The sequence below is a fragment of the Panthera pardus genome, unplaced genomic scaffold (genome assembly GCF_024362965.1).
Source record: "Panthera pardus isolate Hobbes unplaced genomic scaffold, ASM2436296v1 HiC_scaffold_2, whole genome shotgun sequence".
NCBI lineage: Eukaryota > Metazoa > Chordata > Mammalia > Carnivora > Felidae > Panthera > Panthera pardus.
Genome location: NW_026526765.1, coordinates 100952191 through 100974036, shown reverse-complemented (window position 1 = coordinate 100974036; position 21846 = coordinate 100952191). Strand labels below are relative to the sequence as shown.

At 44.8% G+C, this 21846-nt stretch overlaps 1 long non-coding RNA gene across 1 annotated transcript; it reads right to left on the bottom strand.

Moving 5' to 3' along the window:
- Window positions 1-3957: 3957 nt before the first annotated feature.
- LOC109275013 (uncharacterized) lies at window positions 3958-20124 on the bottom strand. Its single transcript, XR_002083939.2, has 4 exons — window positions 19958-20124; window positions 16538-16632; window positions 15324-15454; window positions 3958-4086 (listed from the first exon to the last, which is right to left on the bottom strand). It is a non-coding gene; the product is annotated as an uncharacterized LOC109275013 (long non-coding RNA).
- Window positions 20125-21846: the final 1722 nt, after the last annotated feature.

Here is a 21846-nt window from a genome sequence, read left to right as displayed (position 1 = left end):
TGTTGCTTCAGTGATATGTATAGATTGTTGCGTTTCTTCATTCTTTTCCTTATTCATATGGTGGAAACTGCTACCTTATAAGGGTGTCAAACAGCTCCTGGACTCAGGGTCTTGCCTTTTGATTGCCTTCAGATTTGCATCGGTAGCTAAATGGAAATTAATCAGAGCTAGATAGCTTAAGGCTATCAAGTGGCTTCAGAGTAAAAGGCTAATTTTAAGTGAGGAGTTTGCTATTGTGTTGTTCCATAACCAAGTAAGAGAAAGAGAAATGAAAATGCCGAATTCACCAGTGCCCCTATTCTCTCAATATAAATGCGCCTGCTGGGATTCAATAGAAAGCGAAAGGCAGCGCAGTGCAGTGGTTAGGAACATGTGCCCTGAAATCAGACAGACTTGAGCTCAAATCCCTGCTCTGTACATTTACCACCATTTATCTTGGGAAACTCACCACTTTGAGCCTCAGATTGCACATCTCCAAGACCAGGATCAACACTACCTACCCCACATCAGCAGGTAAGGTTTGATAGCGTGCTTATAACAATTGGCACATGGCAGGCTCCCAGTGATCAGTCATTAAGCTTCGCCCCACCTTGAAGTTCAGCTTTGCCGCCTACCCAGGAACCAAGGCTTCACACCATTATACACATTGTCTTCCCCCCTCTGGAAGGTAAGACCCGCAAGGCAGAGATTTTCATTTCCTTTATTTATAACCATTTCCTCAGTACCCACGACAATGTCCGAAACCTGGGAGGTCCTCAAGAACTAAATAAATTCACTCATTCATTTGGTTTCCATGCAACAAATTTTCACTGAATACCTACGCGCCAGGCAACGTGTGCTAGACAATGTGCGCGACTCAAAATAACAGGTCCCTTGAGGGACGATGAGATACCATCTCGTGTAGAGATGTGAGGCTCAGGCAAAAGAACTAAAGGTTGCTTTCAGGGAGTGCCCAAGAGCAACACTGGGTGGTGTGAGAGCCAACAGAGACCTTCACACGACAAGGGGCTGGTGGGATGAGCGGGTCAGTATGGGCTTTGCATAGAAGCAGGTGTGGAGTTAGGGCTCCAGCCTCCTCCTAAAGAAGGCAACACCAGGGTACATCGTAGAGGGCTCAGTCAGGTACCTGGGTCTCTTTATGGGTCCAGTAAGACTAGTTCTGAGGGCTGGTAATATGCTCACAAGTTTTTGAGAAATGATTGGAAAGCAATTAGTAATTCTATTTTTTATTCCGATTGCTAACAAAAGAAAAAGTTCCACGTCTTGGTAAATACTGATCAGCAATCCCATAAACTCATAAAAAACAAAACTCTATTTCACATGACAAGTTTTCTGCCCCTGGAAAATTTGCAGAATGACCAAAGGAGAGAGTAAACTGATCTTGAACTTCATGGGCTCATGATCCACCAGTAAACGTACTGGCATTTTTACAGCCCCAAGCATCCCTGCCCCTTGTTGGTTTTTAGAATGTTCCCGCCTTCACCTTATCAGGTCTGAGACCTGACAAGCTCCTTCCTTCCTTCCTTCCTTCCTTCCTTCCTTCCTTCCTTCCTTCCTTCCTTTTTAAGATTTATTTATTTGTGAGAGAGAGAGAACAAGAAGGGAAGGGGCAGAGAGAGAGAGAGGGACAGAAGATCCACAGTGAGCTCTTACACTGACAGCAGCGAGCCCAACGTGGGATTCAAACTCACGAGGCATGAGATCATGACCTAAGCTCAAGTCAGAGGCTCAACCGACTGAGCCACCCAGGTGCCTCTGACAGGCCTCTTTCTAATTTTCCCTGATATGAGATGCTTGCCTTTTGCCTTGATTCTTTGATTTCCCTCCTTTTCCTGACAAGAATATCACTGGGTCCCAAACTCCACGGGCTAAACCACAGGGTGAGTTGGGGCTCAGTGGGCTAGAGGCATTCCTGCAGAGTCCCTTGTGTTTCCTGATGGCCTGCCTCCTTTCCCCACAGCCCTTTGTCTCACCTCCACATCTGAGAGATGGCCAGGGCGAAGCCCATGATGCCTACATCTACATTTACTGCCTGGGTGCTTACCCATCACCCCAAGAAGCCAGACGTCCCCAACGGCCCTCTCACTAGGGCTCATCCCCACAGAGCCAGGTATATTCCCACCTGAGCCAAGTATATCCCCCCAACTCCCCACCTTGCACACTCCCAGACACCTTCACCCGATGCTCTCTGGAATGCACAGCCAATCATCAATAGAATCCCCCAAATCCTCTATTTCTCCTCTAAACGTTCCTTCACCTTCTGCTTCAGGTGGGAGCCTGATCCCCTCTAAAGGAACTGCTTCCCTACAGCTCCCTCAGGGGTTCTGACACAGGGACAGATGTCTTCTTCCTTTCCAGAGGACTGTCTCTTCTCCTTCAAACATCAGACTATGGCCTCCAGGTCATTCCTTGAAGATTCTGCCCCAGGTTCATGATCTCTCTCTGCAACATCACTCCTGCCCTGATTCAATGTCCTGGCCCCTTAGTTATTTGATTTCTTTTCTTCCAGTGATCTTGTCCTATGCATACCTCCCATATTCTCGATTCCAACCTTCCCCCACTACCAGTTACCACTCCTATATTTCTAGCTCACTCCTCTAATCTTCCAACACCAATAAATCCTGGAATCCACCAGGATCCCCAACTTACATCCCTTCTTACCACCCTTCCTCTGCCACATAGCATCACCTCCCTCCTTACCCAGCACAGAGCCCATGATCTGTCGCACATCCTAACTCCCTTCCCCCTCACCTTGCTTAGGGCTCAACAGGAAAAAACCCAACCCTGTTAAATCCAATTCTCCACCCACTGATCATCTGCTCTCAAGCACGTAAAACATGCCATACTCTCTTAGATTTTATTTTCCAATGAGGAATATCTTAGACAAGGATTGCAGCACAAATAGTATTTTGGGAGATGATCCTAAGAAACATCAGAAGAGTCAGGAAGTAAGACAGGGGATGAAAGAAAACCAATAAAGGATCACTAATAAGCAAGTTATCTCTGTGGACAACTGGGGAATCCCAGTGGGGAATGCTGCCCAATGTGTTGAACACGCCTCAAAACTACCCCAGCTGAATGCTGTGGGAGCTGGCGTATTTATCCACCAAAGCCCTGTTCATCATTGGTTGAGAACTGCTTCAGAGGCACAGTAAGTCTTTAGCGCACCCTGATTACGCAGTGTGTAGGCAGCGGCGTGCTCCCATAGCCAGAACAAAGCCCTCAGGCAGCACACTGGAAATGCATGCAGTCATTGTGGGAAGGTGAGTGCCTGCAGGTCACCCCCCACCCCAAGCAACGTCTGCACTTACTGACCAGTTTCCACCTGAGATAGGCCATTAATGCTACCTGACAATCTTGCATTCCTCCAGGCAACTACGTCCCTCTTTCACACGCTCCTGGAAAACTCTTTCTCACTTCTTCCTCGCTCCTTAAACTTCCAAGCTCCCCCAGCCTTTGACCTTGCTTCTTCCTTCATGGAAATAACCAAAGCCATCAGAACACAAGTGCATCCCCTCCCACCAGCACACCCACTCTACCTGCCCCTGTACCTATTCCTTCTGCCATCCTCCTATTGACCGTGAATGAGCTCAGCATTATCATCTCAAACACTGAGCCCTCCACCTGGGTGCCATTAGCCCCATCCCTTCTCCCTACTCAAGGTCAGCACCCCTGTATTTGCTTCGCCCTGCCTGCCTCATCTGTGTTCCTGTATTAGCATCCAAACCTTCTGTAACTTCTCCCATCTCAAAACAAAACAAAAACGAAATCCAGAGACCAATCCAGGCACTGCCCATTTCTTTACTCTCCTTTACAGCAAAACTCTTGAAAAAATTTGTGTATTCCTGCTGTCTCTAATTCCTTTTTTCCCATTCGCTTTATCTAACTTAGAAACAATTTACCATGAAAGTTTTCAATCATACATAAAAATAAAGAATATTATAATGAACCCCATAATCACATCACCCAAATTTAATAATTATGAATGCGATACTTACTTGCTTCATTCTTTTTTTCCCTTGCTGAAGTATTTCAAAGCAATCACAGATAACATGACATTTCACTGTTCAATATTTTGAAATACATCTGTAAAGACATGAAAAATTTTCTTACATAACTTTAATAGTAGGTAAGAACAATGAGGTAACACCATTGTAATATATGTTGTGTAACAATAATTACGCCTGTTCTCTCCTAAAACCAACCCTGCCCAGGTTTTTTTGTCCCCACTATTCCACACAAACTTTCTTACCTTAACATTCATGACCAATAAGCCCAATGGCCATTTCTCCCTGGTAGGAGAAATGCTTGGCATTTGCTTCGCATTAGGCACTCCCTTAGAACACAGGACTTTCAGTGCTAAGACACGGAGAGGCCTGGGCAAATCAGGACAGTTGGTTGCCCTATTTCTCAGTTTTTATCCTCCTCAACTTTTCAGGAGCAATTGACAGAGGTGATTACTCCTTTCTTCTTGAACAACACTCTTTTCTTGTCTACTGGGGCCCCACTCTCCCTTGGCTGTCCCACTCCCTCTCTGGCCGCTGTGCACCTGTCTGACCTCTGAATGTTGGCACAGCCCAGAAGTCTCTGTTCACAGGCCCTTTTCGTCTTTCCTCACTTTCAAGTCTTTAAATACCACGTACACACTGATAACTCGCGGTTTTCTATCTCCAACCCAGACCTCTTGCCTACATGCAGACTCTTATTCAACTGACTCCTTGGCATCTTCCCTTGGAAGTCTCAAAGGCATCTCAGGCTTTGGAGTTCAAAACCAAATTCTTGATCTCTCTTTGAAAACCACCTCTTCTTACAGCCCTCTTTATGACAGTAAATGGCAAATGCCTTCTTCTATCTACTCAGAGTAAAAATCTTGGAGTCATCTTTGACTCCTCTCTCTTATGCTTACTAAAATCTACTAGCAAATCTTATTTTCTTTCAAAAATCGGTGACAGTCTAAGGACTCACTTTCCCCATTTGCTCAAATTATTGCAACAGTCTGCTAACTGGTGCCCCTCTGTCATTCATTGATCCCTTTTACCATGCTAAGATGTTCTGAGTTTTAGGTCCTTATGTTAAAGCTTGAGAAATGTAAGAATCATGTATTAATAGAGGTGTGAAAGTATTTCCCCATGATTCTATCCTAGAGGGATAAATTGGGTCATAGGCATAATATTGACGCTCTTTAAACATTTGATTTTACAAAGAATCTATCCTAGGCTGTGTCTAGAGAGCCATAATTAAAAGATTGAGTTGTCTAAGACTGTGGAATACTTTTTCCACATTTCTCTATTTTTTAGAAGAAGCTATATTGCACATGAAACAAATAACTGGGTCATGTCCATTTCAATCCTGTTTTACTGACACAGACTTTAACAATTTTTAGAATACTTTATAAACTTGTATTAAAATGCACATTTCTCATATTAAGAAGCCGGAGAATATGAGAGGAACCCAACTGCTGGCCTCTATTCAGTGTGCCCACCCCTTGAAGCCAAATTTTCTGGAGGTAGGGGTGCCTAACTGTAGCAACTATTCTTATGTTTTAGCTCTTCATTACGAATAGTGCCTCTCACAAAGTGATTTCTCTGCTGTCCCAGCAGATCATTAATTTTAGCATTGCATTGCGGTCTCTATTTTAGAAACCTTTCTTTAAAAAGAATCACTCCTAATTTTTAGAGGAATTCCTAAAAAACTAACATGACAATTGTTTCATTGCCATGAAAAATAATATGTTTCTAATTATCTTTCCCCAGAAGCTCCCCAGCAAACACAGCTGTGATTATTCATAATTCTCAATAATCAATAAAATATTGGCCAAGCACTTTATTACTAGGATTACATGCAAAGAGGCATGGAGAATGTTATCTGTGGTGTAGCCACCAAGAGTTCTAATGGAATACCTCCTGCCACCACAAAACCGTGCTGAATACTATAGAGACAGACTTCCCTTCTCCTAAAACCGTGCTGACTTGCTCTGCACATATAAAAAGCCGAGTTAATCGTCCGAGAAACCAGTGGGGAAAGAGCAGCTCCTTGAGGCAGGCTGTGTCTTCTGTCCGGACCTCCTCCCTCCTCCTTCTGGAGAAAGGGCAGACTGTGCCTTGGCCGTCACACTTCCTCCATTCTTTCCAATTCCCGGAAGTCACAACATGCCTCCACGTGCAGTTACCCAGCTCCTGATCATGGAACTGGGCTCAGTCTTCCGAGGCTGTCACGATAACTGTGATCTCTTCCACAACGTGAAAGGACTTCCACCAATTCCTAACTGCCCGCGGAACTCTTCCCTGGGTTTCTTCGGCCATATGTCCTCAGGGGGGCCTGAGCCGTTGGAAAACTTACAATGTGGCCCAGCAGGACCCGTGTCTTTGGTCCAGCGTGATCACGGAAGACTTTTTTCAGCCATCGGGGTTCAACACTGTTTAGAAAAACGCAAGTGGCAAGAGAGGCCACAGCAAAGCAAACAGCCCACTGAATGATGTCGCCTGACACGCTCTCCCCAGGACAATGCAACTGGCTGCATGTGCAGGATGGTGGGCATGTGCTCATGGGAAACACATCCTCTGTAGATGCTGATGAATCACACAGAGGTTCTGTGCCACCCTTCTCATACCTGAAGCGCTAATCACCCATTATTATCTTTTGACAGGAGAAAATGGCTGAAGACCCCCACACACACACAACTAAGAAGGTTTACGAAGCCTGCCTTACCTAATTTGACTCAGATTCACTGTATAAATACTCCATGTCACTTTCTCTCCACAGAAACAATCAAGTCTGGGGTGCCTGGGTGGCTCAGTCTGTTAAGCACCCGACTTCGGCTCAGGTCACAAACTTGCAGTCCATGGGTTTGAACCCCGCAACAGGCTCTGTGCTGACAGCTCAGAGCCTGGAACCCGCTTCATATTCTGTGTCTCCCTCTCTCTCTGCCCCTCCCCCACTTGTGCTCTGTCTCTCTCTCTAAAATAAATAAACATTAAAAAATTTTTAAAAAAAGAAAGAATCAAGTCTGCATAACCAAACTGAGCCAGACAGCTAGTAGCAGTTTCAGATATTCTTTTTTTTTTTCATCTTTTTTTTTATTTTTGAGGGAGAGAGAGAAAGTGGGGGAGGGGCAGAGAGAGGGGGACAGAAGATCCAAAGCGGGCTCTGGATTGACAGTAGCAAGCCCCATGCAGGGCTCGAACTCATGAACCATGAAATCACAACCTGAGTCGAAGTCAGACGCTCAACCAACTGAGCCACACAGGCACGCCTTCAGATATTCCTTTGGCTCATATTAGATATCACCTCTGCCAGAACTCCCATAAAATTAAGGTCTCATTGTAAATACACAATCATTTCACTACAGATAACTGGACACCCTCTTTCAGAGAGAAGCTATTGTTCAGTTTAGTTTGTTTCAAGTGAGTTTCTGTATTTCAAAGGAAAGAAACAGTGGCTGATTTTTTGTCTACCTAGCATCTGTTCCCTTTTCCTAATTAGCAGTCTGATTTCTTTTTTGGGAAATAACTCTTTCCCCCGTGTGTAGTTTGGGTGGGACTACTACCTGCTGTCACAGAAGCTGAGAGACTAAATACTATTTTCTCCTATGGCATATCCTCGATAAAAACCCAACCAACTGGATGCCTCTTCTCAAGACCGTGACTCTTGAGTGACCCAAGGGTGGCAACCTTGCCTTATCCAGACCATTACAGCTATGGCATCATTCCCAGACCACAGGCTTCCTCACTCTGGAGCAGTCTTGGTTTCCACCTGCCTCCATGCCCGTTTCTTCAGGCTCCCCGTCAACCTGGGAACACCAGAGAGCTGCTAAAAAATTCCCATTCTCTTGGGTCATCCAGAATTCCTGCCTCTTGCCTACACCACAGCACTCTGACTCACCCACTAACACAATTGAGGAAAACATACTTCTGACCCCACAAACACCTTCTCTTCGGCCTGCGGGCAACAGAGAAGCTCAGTGAGCTGCTGATTAGTAGGGTTACATGTGTCCATAAATGTGCAGATAGGTGGCTGGGCCTGCTCTACTGGCACTCCGTGTGGACCATACGATGGCAGGGCTCCGATAGGAATCACTGGAATATTCTTAACCCACTTGACCGACCCGGGCTCTGCTTGTCAGTTAAAAAAGTAAATCAAGAGCCTTCGTTTATTATTAACCAACCTAAACTACGTGGGTCCGGTTGAGACAGCACAACTTAGTGGCATCAGACTTTCAGCACGCCTGCTTACGAGCCTTTGGGGGGTTGAAATTTCCCTTTCCCTCCCAGAACTAGTATTATAAAAGGCTTCCCATGTTACCTGTCCTTCAGGGTCATGCGTGGGAATAAAAATGTTCCTGGACGTGCTCATCTGAAATGGGTGAAAGGTTCGGGAATACCCACGTGGTAGGCAGGAAAGAATGCCATTCACCAAGGCAGCAAAGCACAAAGTCGTGAGCGGGAGGCGGGCATGGAGGGACATGAGGCTCACGGCCAGGGGTCCTCAGCATGTGGCCACAGTGAGTGCCTGAGCGGCCACTTATATGAGGTTTATACCCCGAGAAATCCTCACACCTCACAGCTCGATAGATGTGTGGATTCCACACCAGGCCACTTGTGTGGCAGTGTCTGCTGAAGAGGGGACAGGCCGAAGAAGGGCAAACTGAGGGGTCCTATCTATCAGATGATAGAGGCATCTCTTGGCTCAAGGCTTCGGCTTATGACAGCAGCAAAACAAAACAAGACAAACACACAAAAACAAATGGCCCAAGGTGGCATTTTGCTGAGCCTTATTCATCAGTCTGTGCCTCAAACCAGCCACCCTGGTGCTTTCCAACAGTTGAGAAATACGGCTCCCACAGGGAGTGGCTCACAGGACCAGTGTTGCCAGAGACAGGGTGGGGATTTGAGATCTCTATCTAGATCAACCAAACCCCAAAGACCAAATACGTAGTGCAGGCACGTAAAGGAACATTCAGAACTGAATACCCATTGGAGTCTTGACGAATGGACACTGAAGCGCAGAGATGTGGCCAGAAGGTAGGAGAAAAGATGCGCCAATAGGTCCGTCCAAACCGCGGGTCTGAGGTGTGCAAATATTTGAACAAGGTTCCCAGCTGGCTCAGGGAGGGAAACAAGAAGGAAATGGGGCTGTTTCCTGGAGACTTGAGTTCATTACTTCTTTTTTTTTTTAATTCCATTTTTTCATGGAGATAAAATTCACCGTTTTAAAGTGTACAATTGAGTGAGTTTTGTATACTCTTAATGTTGAGTAACCATCACCACTAATTCCAGAAAATTTCTATCACCCCAAAAAGAAACCCCATGCCCACTAGCAGTCATTCCCCCATGTTCCTCCCCCCAACTCCAGGCAATCACAAATCTACCTTCTGATTGTGTGAATTTGCCTCTCTGGGTATTTCATCTGAATGGAATCATACAATCTGTGGCCTTTTGTGTCTGGCTTCTTCCACTGAGAGTGCTTCCAAGGTTTGTCCTTGTTCTAGCACATGTCCACACTTACTCTCTTCACAGCTGAGTAATATTCCAGTGCGTGGACATACCGCATTTGTTGCCCCATTCAGTAGCTCATGAACATATGGATTGTTTCCACTTTTTGGCTACTGTGGATAGTGTTGCTGTGAACATCTGTGTACAAGTTTGATTGTGAAGATATGTTTTCAGTTCTCTTGGGTATATACCTAGGAGTCGAATGGCTGGGTCCTAGAGTCCCTTTACATCTTAAAACTCTTATCTTCAGGGAAGGAGTATGGGGAAAAATGGCAACAGTGCCGTCCTTGGCTGCCACGCTCTTGGATGTGAGGCCAGAGGCGCAGAGGGAGGGTGCCATGTGACGGTGTGACGTGAGCCCTTGGTGCCTGCAGGAGTGTGGTGGTGACCACAGTCTCTCCCTGAAAAGGGCAAGTAGAAGGTGACGTGGCAAAGGAAGCCAGGCGAGAATCCGAGCGAGGACCCTTGCAGGGAATATCCACTGCCTCCTGCTTGTCAGCTCAGCTCCTCCCAGGGGTCTGCTGTCCTATCCACATTCCTTCCACTGCTGTTCTTTCCAGAAGCAGCAAAACATGGGTCAGGTAGTCAGGGGAATAGGTGCAAAGAACTGATAAGATTTTGTAAGATACCACCCTGATGTCTTCGTTGGGCTGCTAAAGCCAACTACATAGATTATGTGGCTTATAAACAATAGAAATTTATTTCTCACCATTCTAGAAGCTGAAAGCCCAAGGTCAGGGTGCCATCATGGTGGGGTTCTGGTGACAGTCCTCTCCCAGGTTGCAGACCACCATTTTCTCACTGTGACCTCACGTGGCAGAGGGAACATTTCTTCAGTCTCTTTTACAAGGGCGTTGATCCTATTCGCAGGGCCCCACCCCGTGACCTAATCTTTCTTCCCTTTGTCATTATGCTCTGTGGTGACAGTCCAGAGTTTGGACGCCCTGCAAACACTCTGCCTTGGTCCAGCTCATGTCCAAATTTCCCTTCTGACACAAGAGCAATTTAGTGATGTTCCTGGCACCTTGTGAAACAATGCACGCTATGACATTTCTGACCTAAAACAATGCTCTTCTGTGCCTTCCCCTTCCTTCCCTCTGCAAACTGCTACCCTGGCCAAAATTGGCCAGAAGAGAAGGCACACCTTTCTGCCAATTCTAAGTTTATCTTCTTCTGACTTGTCAGGTTATTTGAGTTCCTTTCCTCCTATAAATCCCAAAGGCACCGTTGCAGTAGTTCAAATGGATTCTCACCCTAAAAGTGCAGATGCCAAGGAAACCCACAGGATGACGACAAGGCTGGTCTTCTGTTGTGGTGGTAGTGAAGACTGAATGTTGTTTGTAGAGCTAATTAAAATGAAAAACAGAGAGTCTCCCTAATGTTAGGTTTGAAGGTAGCTGTCTGGGGGGAGATTTGCCTTATCGTGCGCCTCCAGTCGGCACAGATCTAGCCTAGGTGGCTCACAAAGCTGGCAGGTAAAAGGGCCCTACTCATTTTAAACACCGTTTTCCAATGCCTAACTTTACATGGTGGTTGCTCTGCTAGGAGAAAGGGATACAAAAGTGATTAAAACACTATTCTTGTCCTCAAGGAATTTATAATATTAGTAGAAATATGTGAGGGAATCTGGTATGTCGGGCAAAAGAGAAAAGTTGAAGATTCCAGGGAAGATTTTGGGGAAAAGGGGACAGAGCCAGTACAGGCCAAGATCACTTAGCCTCATCGAGCGCCCTGAGGCTGGAAAGTCAGCAAGCCATATTCCTTCTGCTTTGACCACTGTGGTGGGAGGGGGAGAGGGAAGACTAGTTCTGTGGATCTAATGAGCCCACCTGCACCTTTCCTTGTGGCCTTAAACTCCGCAGATATTCCCCTCTCTAAACGCTACTAAAACCACAAACCCTAGATAATTCCTAGGGTGGAATTATTTGCTTGGAAGGCTAGTGGCTTCTTTCAGAAAAGTGTCTATCTCTATACTGATTGAATCAATTGAATCCCTGCAGTCTATGGTAGGGATTCTACCGTATTCTAATTCTAAAGGCATTGATGACCCAAATATTTATATATCTTTTAAAATTTTTTAAAGCTTATTTCTTGTTGAGAGAGACAGAGACATCATGAGTGGAGGAGGGGCAGAGAGAGAGGATCCCAAACAGCCTCCATGCTGCCAGCACAGAGCCTGATGTGGGGCTCGAACTCAGGGAACCGTGAAATCATGACAGTGAAATCAAGAGTCGGACGCCTAACCAACTGAGCCACCCAGGCATCCCCAAATATTTATATTAATACATTTAAGCAAGAGGGTGCTGGGGTGCAGTAAGAGCGTCTATAAAAGGCAGTTCCCTCACAGGCCCCGCAGCAGGAAGAGCACAGGGCCAGCCTGGAAGGGACCACCACAGCGTACTGTAGCTTGGAGGCATTTCTTCTACCAACAGTTGGGACTTCAGCAAATTTTTCAGTTCCTTGTCAAGTGCTCTGAAGCATTTCAGTCCCAGAGCCGTGTCTGGGGTCAGCTCTGGTGCTGTCCGCTGTCGGTCTGGGAGACACTATGGGGATGATGGGCCATCGGGGAAAAGGTGCTTTGTGAAGGACACAGCACGTCATCACTGACTGCTTTGGAGTAATGTTTTACGTCCTTGGGAACGTTCATCTGAAACTACCTGGTAAACATGGACCTTCTCGCAGCTGCTGGAAGGTAAGCATTCCTCTTTGAGGAGACTGAAGGAATTCTCCCAGAGTCTGAGGGTGAGCTCCAGAGGCAGGACTGGAAATCCATTCGTGGCCCCAGTTTCTTGAAACGCTGTTCACTTGCTTCACACCCTCATCCTCCTCTTGGAGAAGCAGGGAAGGCAAAGCCAGGAGGCTTGCACTGCTTAAACTGTTAACTAGCATTTTCCCGAAATGTGTTTCTGGTTAGTTTAAAGAAGGATAAACAAGATTTAATAGCTGGCAATGAATCACATTTTTTTTTCTCCCTAAATGCTATTTGGATCCACTCAAATGCCTGTCATTCTACTTTTGTACAAATAAATAAATCTCCTTTTCTTTGGTGCATTTTTCTCTGTCCTGCATTTCCTAAAATACAATTTGTTTGACGGATGAGTTAAGCAGTTCTGAGGTTTGTTTTTGGCTCTGTAGGCAACTGGGTTGTTTTCTCATCATAATTCAGTAGGACAAGGTTACCACCCCACAAACACTAACACCTCATTTAGAACCAGAAGCACCCCCCCCCCACACACACACACACAGAAGAAAGCAGTTGCTGGTGTTCTTGGTATAAGTTTCCGTTTACATCTGTAGTTTCCTTGCATCGACATCTCTGCCCTGCCCCTCCCCTTTCCTCCTGTTTTAGTTTTGCGGGGGGTTCGGGCATGCACACACATTCTGAAGTGTCACTGCAGACAGACAGAAAGTAAACTTGAAAGGAAGGACAAGGAGGCCCGTCATGTGCTCAGGCTTGGGGTTCTGGACCAGAAACCTGACAAATAGGGACCAACCTCACTATAACCTGAAAGCAAAATTACCCAGAGTATTTTTTTTTCTGCAACGCAAACCACATAATCATGATTTTTTCTTTACATGAAAAAGTTGCACAGGAACTAACCTTATGTGTTTTTGAAAGTCATTGTACTGGAGGGAAACAAATGTTCTCCGCATAGTCTCAGAATCAAGGTGACGTTTCTCTTGGTTTCCAGTCACCAGCTGAACAGAGAAGTGCCTTTTAAATAACTGCCCATCATAAGAAAAGATGAGCCAGGTCTAGAAAAGTATGTCAAAGTTCTCGTTTTTAAGTTCTCACTAGTGCAGGGTCTGTGAGCCTGTTTCAAATGATCTATCAGTGCTTCTCATAATCAGAAATGTCATTGCCCAGGAAAGAGGCAGAAAATTCCAAGAGAGGGAGGCAAACCCAGAACCCAGAGGTGGGCTCCTTTTTCTGCTGCTTTGCTGGGTGGCTGGGGAATGAAGAGGAAGGAGCAGGTTTCCACCCAAGAGTTGCCCTGCCGACCTCCCTCTCTCCCATTCCAGCTGTCCAAGCTTCTCCACAAAGTCTGGAAGCAATATGGCCTCACCTGAAGATTATTTCCCCAAGGTTTTCAGATTTTTTTCAATTACAATACTGTTTGAGTCTGCTTTTTAGTACTTGCTATATTGTATTGCAATAATCTGTTCGCAAGCCTATAATTATCTCCAGAGTAAGGACATTACCATCTTTGGATCTCCTGGTATCTATCACAGAGCATGTAATAACACAAATGAGTGGGGGCATGAAGGAAAGAATACTCAACAGCACTGACTAATAATCGAGTTCCTAAAAAATGGCAATAATGAGATGTAATAGTCCATTTCCCTTTCCAACTGTCATTTATCAGCCATCTATAATGAAATATGTAATTTTTAAAAAGTAACATTAAGGCTATGATTCCTAGTAAGTTTCGTGAAGTTTTGAAAACTGCTTCATGGGATGCCCACTGGGCCTGGGGTTTAGGAAATGCAAACTAGGAGTTCTTGGCCCAGGCCAGTCATTCTCAAACTTGAGTGTGCATCAGAATCACCCAAAGGGCTTCTTAGAACAGATTGCTGGGCCTCACTCGCAGAGGTTCTGGTCCAGTAGGTTTGGGGAAATGCTGATGCTGCTGGTCTGGGGACCACAATTCGATGAGAGAACAAGCAGGGGTGGTGGGTGCTGAGTCTGTAGTTCTTATGCTGACCAAACTGCATGACATCTAATAGGCCATTCGCCCATCTCGTGGTGGCTCGGGTAGGTGGGAAGGACAATGAATGGTATCTCTAACCCACAGAGTACTTCAGAGCACGAACGCTGGGTCACTTACACAATCACGCCTTTCTCAACCCGTTTTATAGGGATTGAGGCTAATGGTGGGAAAAGAAGTAAAAATGATGATGCTTTGGAAAATCAGAAGTACTACACAGAAATGTGCTGTTTTAACCTCGCAAAGATCTTCACTTTGTACTGGGCTTTCCCACTGGGGCTTGCCTGCATTGGCCTTCTTAGCATAGAAATACTGACGTTAATTTAGTGGAACAAACTCCCTGCGTTAGGAAACGTGAAAAATGGCTGAAAACATTCACGTATCGGGGTTTACGTCCTGGGGGAAGTACACAATTTTCCGGGTATTCTATTAAACTGATACAGAAGGACTGGCATCTGTTCAGTATCTGTGCATATGTCTCTACCCACTGATGCTACAGCCACCAGGGTTGTTTCCTGGGGATCTGCTGGCAGCCCTGACTCCGACATTAATCAACTTGACATCTGGAACCAACCTGAGGCACCCCATCTGATTGTCACAGATGCCTTTACTTTTCAGCTGTCAGCGAAGAGATTATTCAGTTAAGGATGCCAGGTCTACACCACACAATCTGTGTGGAGGAGGGCCGAGTGGTGTATTAAAAAGAGAGCTGAATAATCTGGGAGTGTGGGCAAGACAAAAATTTCCCTCGGTAATCTGTCAACTCAGACCTACACCAGGAAAGCATTTTGCCTGCAGCAGCAAAATTACTGTGGTCGGGGAGACCAGGCTAGATTATGCTCTACATATCCTTGGAGTGCATATTTTGCCCATTTTTGCAAACTACAATCCTCCTTGAGCTAACTAAATAACAGCAGCAGCTACTTTCAAAACCGTTTAGCCCCCCTTGGTCTGTTGCAGCCAGGCCTGCATTCTTCAGGAGTCTGGGGAAAGATGTGGACACCTCTTCTTGGGTGAGTTTCAAAGAAGACTGGACACTGCTTAGAGACTAGCAACCTAGTCACTGTCATTATCACGACAGCGGCATGGGATGGGGCTGATAGGCACAATCTCAGTTACATACCTTTTTGATTTTAGCATCCCACGTGTTCTAATATGGAAAATGAGGCCCAGGACATTATCCAGAAGAACTGCTTGTTGGCAATTGCTCTGTGATGTGTTCGGATGAAGCAGGCAATAAGGAGTCAAATTTCACTTCATGAGGGAGAAGAAAAAAAAAAAAAAAAAGCTCTGTAGATAACACTGTAAATCAGCCAGGAGACAAATGTCTGCCTGGATTGTCACCCACCATTTCACGGCATTGATTTCTCAAAGCCTGAAACCGTAAAGGACCCAATCCAGAGCGGAAGGGCATCTTGGCGTCCCATGTTTGCTGATTTAATTTTCCTCTCTGAACACACGCAGCCCCATAATTAGAACATTTACCAACCATAAATACAATTTAAACTCTGTACATGTGTGCCTACATGTGTGGAGAAGTTTAAGCCGAGATACGGTTTCAATAAAAACAATCCTTCTGCGCTGATTAGAATGTGTAAAGAGGAAATCTGTTTATACCACAATCTACTCAAAACTTGTGTTGGCAGCAACACTCTTGGCTAATAAATGTCAATAGCAAAGCTACATGGAGAGTATGAATTAAACTGCTCACAATCTGGAGATTCAGAGCTCAGTCTAGAGTGATATGTCCAACTAATTCCACTACGTCTGTCGTGAAGAAATGCCATCCATAAGCCCTTGGCGAAAACACAGACTGCTAACGGACGGGGCCTGCTTAGCGATGTTTGTCCTGCTGTTGAGTTCAAGTCCACCCTCAAAAGGAAAGGAGTTCTCAGAGGAAACTACAGAGCCCTGCAATGTTTTGGAAGGGGGTTCATATTTATTCACCTTCTCTTAAAAATAACACTGGTAGCACGAGGAATGAGATTATCAGAATGATTAAAAACCAACAGGGCATTTAATTTTTTTGATCCTCTATTTCTCATTTCCTGTTGATTTTATAAGAATTAGCAATCGGGGTACCTGGGTGGCTCAGTCGGTTGGGCGTCCAACTTCGGCTCAGGTCATGATCTCGTGGTCTGTGAGTTCGAGCCCCATGTTTGGCTCTGTGCTGACAGCTCAGAGCCTGGAGCCTGCTTCGGATTCTGTGTCTCCCTCTCTCTGACCCTCCCCCATTCATGCTCTGTCTCTCTCTCTCTGTCAAAAATAAATAAACATTAAAAAAAAATTTTTAAAGAATTAGCAATCGAACACTGTCCATTGAGTCCATCTACACACCTATTCATCCGGAAAAATAGCAGCCCTGGTCTGATCAGTGCAACATCCCCTGACTGTCGACAGGACTCAGGACAGCCCTTCATCATACTCAAGAACTGGAAGGGAGAGGAAAAACACAAGTCGAGGAACTGAAGGTGGTGAAAAATCACAAGGGACTAATGGGCACCATATGCAAGGGTAGAGTGAAGGTGTGGGATGAGACAGCCCCCTGGGAGGGGTAAATGTGTCCCTCCTGTAGCGAACTTTTAAAGAACCACCTTAGGATAAAGTAGGCATGACCAGCCATACAGGTGAGAGTCATAGAAAGATTTCTGGGTGATCAACAGCCTTCTCCTTCAGGTTGGCTAGGGAGTAATCTACATTTTTTGAGCTGGAAGGAAAGGAGTGGGGGCAGCTTACCTGTAATAATGATAATAAAAACAACAATAATAACAGCAAATATGTGCTACATGCCAGACACTGTTCTAAGCCCTTGACATTTATTAACTCATTAAATCATAACAAAAACAACCCTAGGAAGTATTACTACCACCCCCATTTTACAGATGAAGAAACCGAAGAACTGACGTGCAAGAACTTCCCAAGGTCATCCAGTCAGTGAACGGTGAAAGCAGACTAAGGCAGCTCATTCAGAGCCACATGCTTTAGCTTGAGTCTCTGCTGCCTCTCGAAAGCGCTGATACCCAGTATATTGAGCACTGTTCTAAGCAGTCTCCAGATATCCTTACTTATAACGAGCACTCCATTCTGCCTCTTGACATGGCTGACAAAAGTCAACTGAGTATACCATGTCCCCTGTACCCTTTGCTTTTGTCCCATTACGCTTGCTCTAAGTCTGGAGTCGGCCAGAAGCCCTGTTACACTCCAGAGTGACTAAGTTTGTATTTGTGTGGCCCTAGCCTGTCAGATGGAATGCAAATGCAGCCCCACCCTCAGACCAAGTGCCTATCCTTCTCCAGGTTTTTCAGGCATTCACTCAGATCTGGCTTGCGGTTGAGGAAGGCTGTGTGCACCCATGGAAAGACAAAGACAGAGTACAGGCAATTTTTTTCTGGTAATTCAGATTCAAGAAAACCTCCAGACAGCAGTCAGGTCATTGACAGAGCACTTGCAATATATTTAATTGGTTCTTTCACTTGTGTTATTTCACTTAACTCTCATAACAACTCAGTGAGGCAGCCAATGTGATCTCTGATTTTAGTGGGAAAAAGACTTAAGATTCAAGAAAAGGTTACGTGACTTGATCATACATCAAGTAAAAAATACAGCTGGGACTCAAAATCCATGTCTATATCACGGTGCTGAACTCAAAACAATCTTTCCTTCAGCACTTTGTAAATAACAACAGCAGCTGTAACTAACTAATCTAACTAACCAGAGCCTTGCCCTCAGCTGATAGGATAAGAGCAATTAGTAGCTGGAATGGACACCTTGGCTATATTCATTCGGGCAGCCAGGACGTCCACACAAGGTGGGGTAGGTTCCACGTAGCTTCAGGCCCATAACCCCTCTTCTAGGATGAGATCTGTCTCCACACCCCGCCCTGGAGTGCATTTCTAGGGAGTTGGAGGCAAAGGGTCTTCAACAAGGGGCCCTCCTCTGTAAAATACCATTCCTCTTGTTCTCCTGAAAGCCCTGGTTAGCTGACCTTTCAGGCACGATGAAAGATAGCTTTTTTTGGTTTATTTTCCCCAGACAGTTGGAGGAATGTTGTTCTGGGCCAGTGTTCAGTGGGTTTGTGTTTTTGTTGCTGTGTGGTGCTTTGCTATAGTGGTATTACCATATTTTGGAAGTTTTCTAAACCATTGCCCATGCACCCAGGGGTGACTATTAAAATGATGAGAACATTTTTATAAATCATAAAAATAAATACATGTACAAAAGCACAGTTAGTAAAATGGACAAAGCTAATTCAGCTTAAAAAAAAAAAAACACCTGAAAGTATTTCTTTCAGAATCTGAGTTTTGTGCCTAAAAGGAAGTCCATGGGGAAAAAAGTATACATTTTAAGGGAAAAAAAACAAGTGAACGTGAATAACACGATAAATGGTAAATGCTGACTTGGATTGTATATTTTATCTTTGTATCTAGATGGAAGAAATACAGATATAAAAAAGCAAGCATGTATGCATTAAGAATAACTATAATGCTATGTCTTATTTATGTATAATCATTCTTTTGCTAGAATCAAACCATGCATGACAATTTTTTTCTTTTTAAGTTGCTTTTTAAAAAATGCTCGTTTTGTTCTTTCTCATCCAATAGCTATGATCTTTATCATATCTGAAGGCCTATCAGCATAAGAGATTATGGCCAGAACCTGCTAAGAACATTCAGAAGCTAGAACTTCTGGACTGTCTGCTCACCCCCTCTTTCTCCTTCTCCCATCCACTGCTTCCACCCACGCCATCCACTGCTCTGCCAAGACCTCAGCCTCTACTAGTTGAGGGCTTCCCTGGCTGCACATAAACCAAATCCTTGTCTCCCTGGGCATCCCTGAAAACACACATAAGTGGTTTCCCAAAACAGAAGAAACTGATTGCCAAATACTCCATGTGCTGGGCAAAATTTCAATGAGCAAATGAATACATAGAGGAAATAAAAATTAAGTGCTTAATAGTTCATTAATGGGTAACTGTTTACAGGTTGACAGTCATTTTAAAACATCTGTTTTCCTTTAGAGATTTTAGGGGCAGGCAGGGCTTTTGGCCTTCATGTGGGGAGGGGGAGACCGGAAAATGAGTGTGGAGAGCTTCTCACTTGTGGGGCTCCTCCAGGCTCTTTAAGGCTAGCCAACTAGTAGTGCTGACCCTGGCCTGGGTTCCTGTCTCCTAGCACAGGGGCAGGGCAGATTCAATGGCATAGGGTCATTATGGATGATTACAGTTATAGATCTTGGGCAAGATCTAAGGAAAGCAGGCTTCAGACCAGTTGAACTTAAACTAGCTTTGTTCTCAATGCCAAAGTAGATGGGCTGTGAGAGTCACCCTACTACATCCCACATTGTTAGTGGTGGGGGAATGTCTTCCCACAGTGTAATACTATGCAGAGGCAGGTGGTCCTAGAGTGAGCCTTCTGCCACCTATAGAATTGATAAGACTATGATCACTAATGGAACATTCAGTTCTCTGTGTGTGTGGTCTGAAAAATCAAACCAAAGCCTGTGTTACGGGGAGGTGGGGGGAGAGGGCCGACAGAATCAAAACAGCAACTGTATCCAAATTTTTTTTTTTAACTATGTCAAACGCATGTGGAGTATTAGAATCAAACAGTTTTCTCAAGGAGAAACAATTATTTTGCTTTCAAACACCAACCAGGTAAAAACAGTCTCAAAACCAATTAGAAATGCAGGGGCTTTTCCACCGTGGTTATTCTTTCCAGTCACATACAAAATTACAAGTACTTTCTAGAAATTACTCACACACAATTAAGTCCTTTAGATTCATCCTGTGATGGGGGCAGTCTTATTGGGCAATGTTTGTCCTGGAACAGCTGTTGAGATCCTAGCAGGAGAAAAGCCCACATGATTCTTTAGCTCATAATCCGGTTAGTTTATTTTCTCGAGATTACCTGTGGGCATCATGTTGATGCAAATAGTAACACAAGTAGCTCCTGGATGACAGCCAGAAAATGGAGCTCCCCCTAACCTCACCACAGGTGGAGAACGATCAGACAATATATTTGGACTTTCCCTCCCCACCACACTCCTACAAACACACAGACATGCACCATGAACTCCAGATTTGCCCTTAATGTCATCTCCTGGTGCCACTGCAAGCACAGAAGGGGCAGGAAAAGAAAGACAATAGCTGAGCCACACCCCGTCTGGCTACTGACTTCCTAGCCTCCTCTTCTAGCTTTCTCTCTGACAGGACCTCAGCATCACTTGGGTCTTGGGAAGCTGGTGGCTTCCTCATTCTGTTCCCTCAGCAATACTATGCAAGCTCTTCCTACTGCCTCCTACTCCTACTTTCTGCTTCCTACTAGATAAGGATATTCTAAGTTTTCTAAGTCTCTTCTCCCGGAGCAAATTAGAGGCTCCAAAAGGGCAGGCAACACATCTGTTCCTTCTGTGCCCATCATTATTGCTAGTGCAGTACTAAGCAAGAGCAGTCTCTCAAAAATAAACTGTGTGAGGAGTCTCTCTGGTGTAATTTTTGGTCAGTTGTACTTGATGGATAAGAAGGACAAAAGAAAACGTCAGGGGATGCCTGAGTGGCTCAAACAGTTAAGCATCTTGATTTCGGCTGAGGTCATGATCTCACAGTTCATGGGATCCAGCCCCACGTTGGGCTCTGCACTAACAGCACAGAGCCTGCTTGGGATTCATTCTCTCCCTCTCTCTCTCTCTCTCTCTCTCTCTCTCTGCCCCTCCCTCACTTGTGCTCTCTCTCAAAACAAATAAATAAACTTAAAAAAAAAAAAAGAGGGGGGCCTGGGTGGCTCAGTTGCTTAAGCAACCAACTCTTGATTTCTGCTCAGGTCATGATCTCATGGTTCGTGAGTTTGAGCCCTGCATTGGGTTAGCGTCAACAATGAGGAGCCTGCTTGGGACTTTCTTCCTCTCTCTCTGCCCCTACCCTCCACCCCCCCCCCCGCCCCCGTCTCTTTCTAAATAAATAAATGAACTTTAAAAAAAGAATTAAAAAAAGAGAAACATCAAGAAAGACAGTAAGTCAGCCACTACTAAGAAACCCTGTTAAACTAAAACCCTGTTTTTATGATTTCCCTGAATATGTGAGCACTGTACTCTCAGATAATTCTGTTGTCTTTCCTCATGCTTCATGGCTATGCTGACCATGAATACAAAGTAGAATTTTAACTTTAAAATCATTCCTTTTCAGGACAAACCTTTCAGTCCATCTTCATGAATTGACTAAAACTAGCTTCTAGAGTTGGGATCTTTTCAAACTCTCTGTAGATTTATTTTCAGTAAAAGGTACTGAAAATGCCACAAAATAAAATGCTCAAGGATCTCAAAAGAGAGCCTGTCCCCTATAATTCAGACCTATATCCAAGTAGTTATATAAATTCTTGCCCTTTGTCACAAATCAGTGGATTATTTGGTTTTTTTGAGCTTTAAGGGGTGGAGTAGGTTGGGATTTTCACTCCTTTTACCCCTGGAATATTTTGATTCTTAAAAATTTTTCAATTATTCATCACCAGTTTCTGCATAAGTAAAATGAAGTAGGGAATTGACCATGGAGTAGGAATTCAGGGCTTGCCAGCAGACGGGGATGGGGGTGGGGAGGGCTTATTTCCTTTCACCTTTGGAAGAGATGGACACTTTATCTGTGGGGACACAGGTTC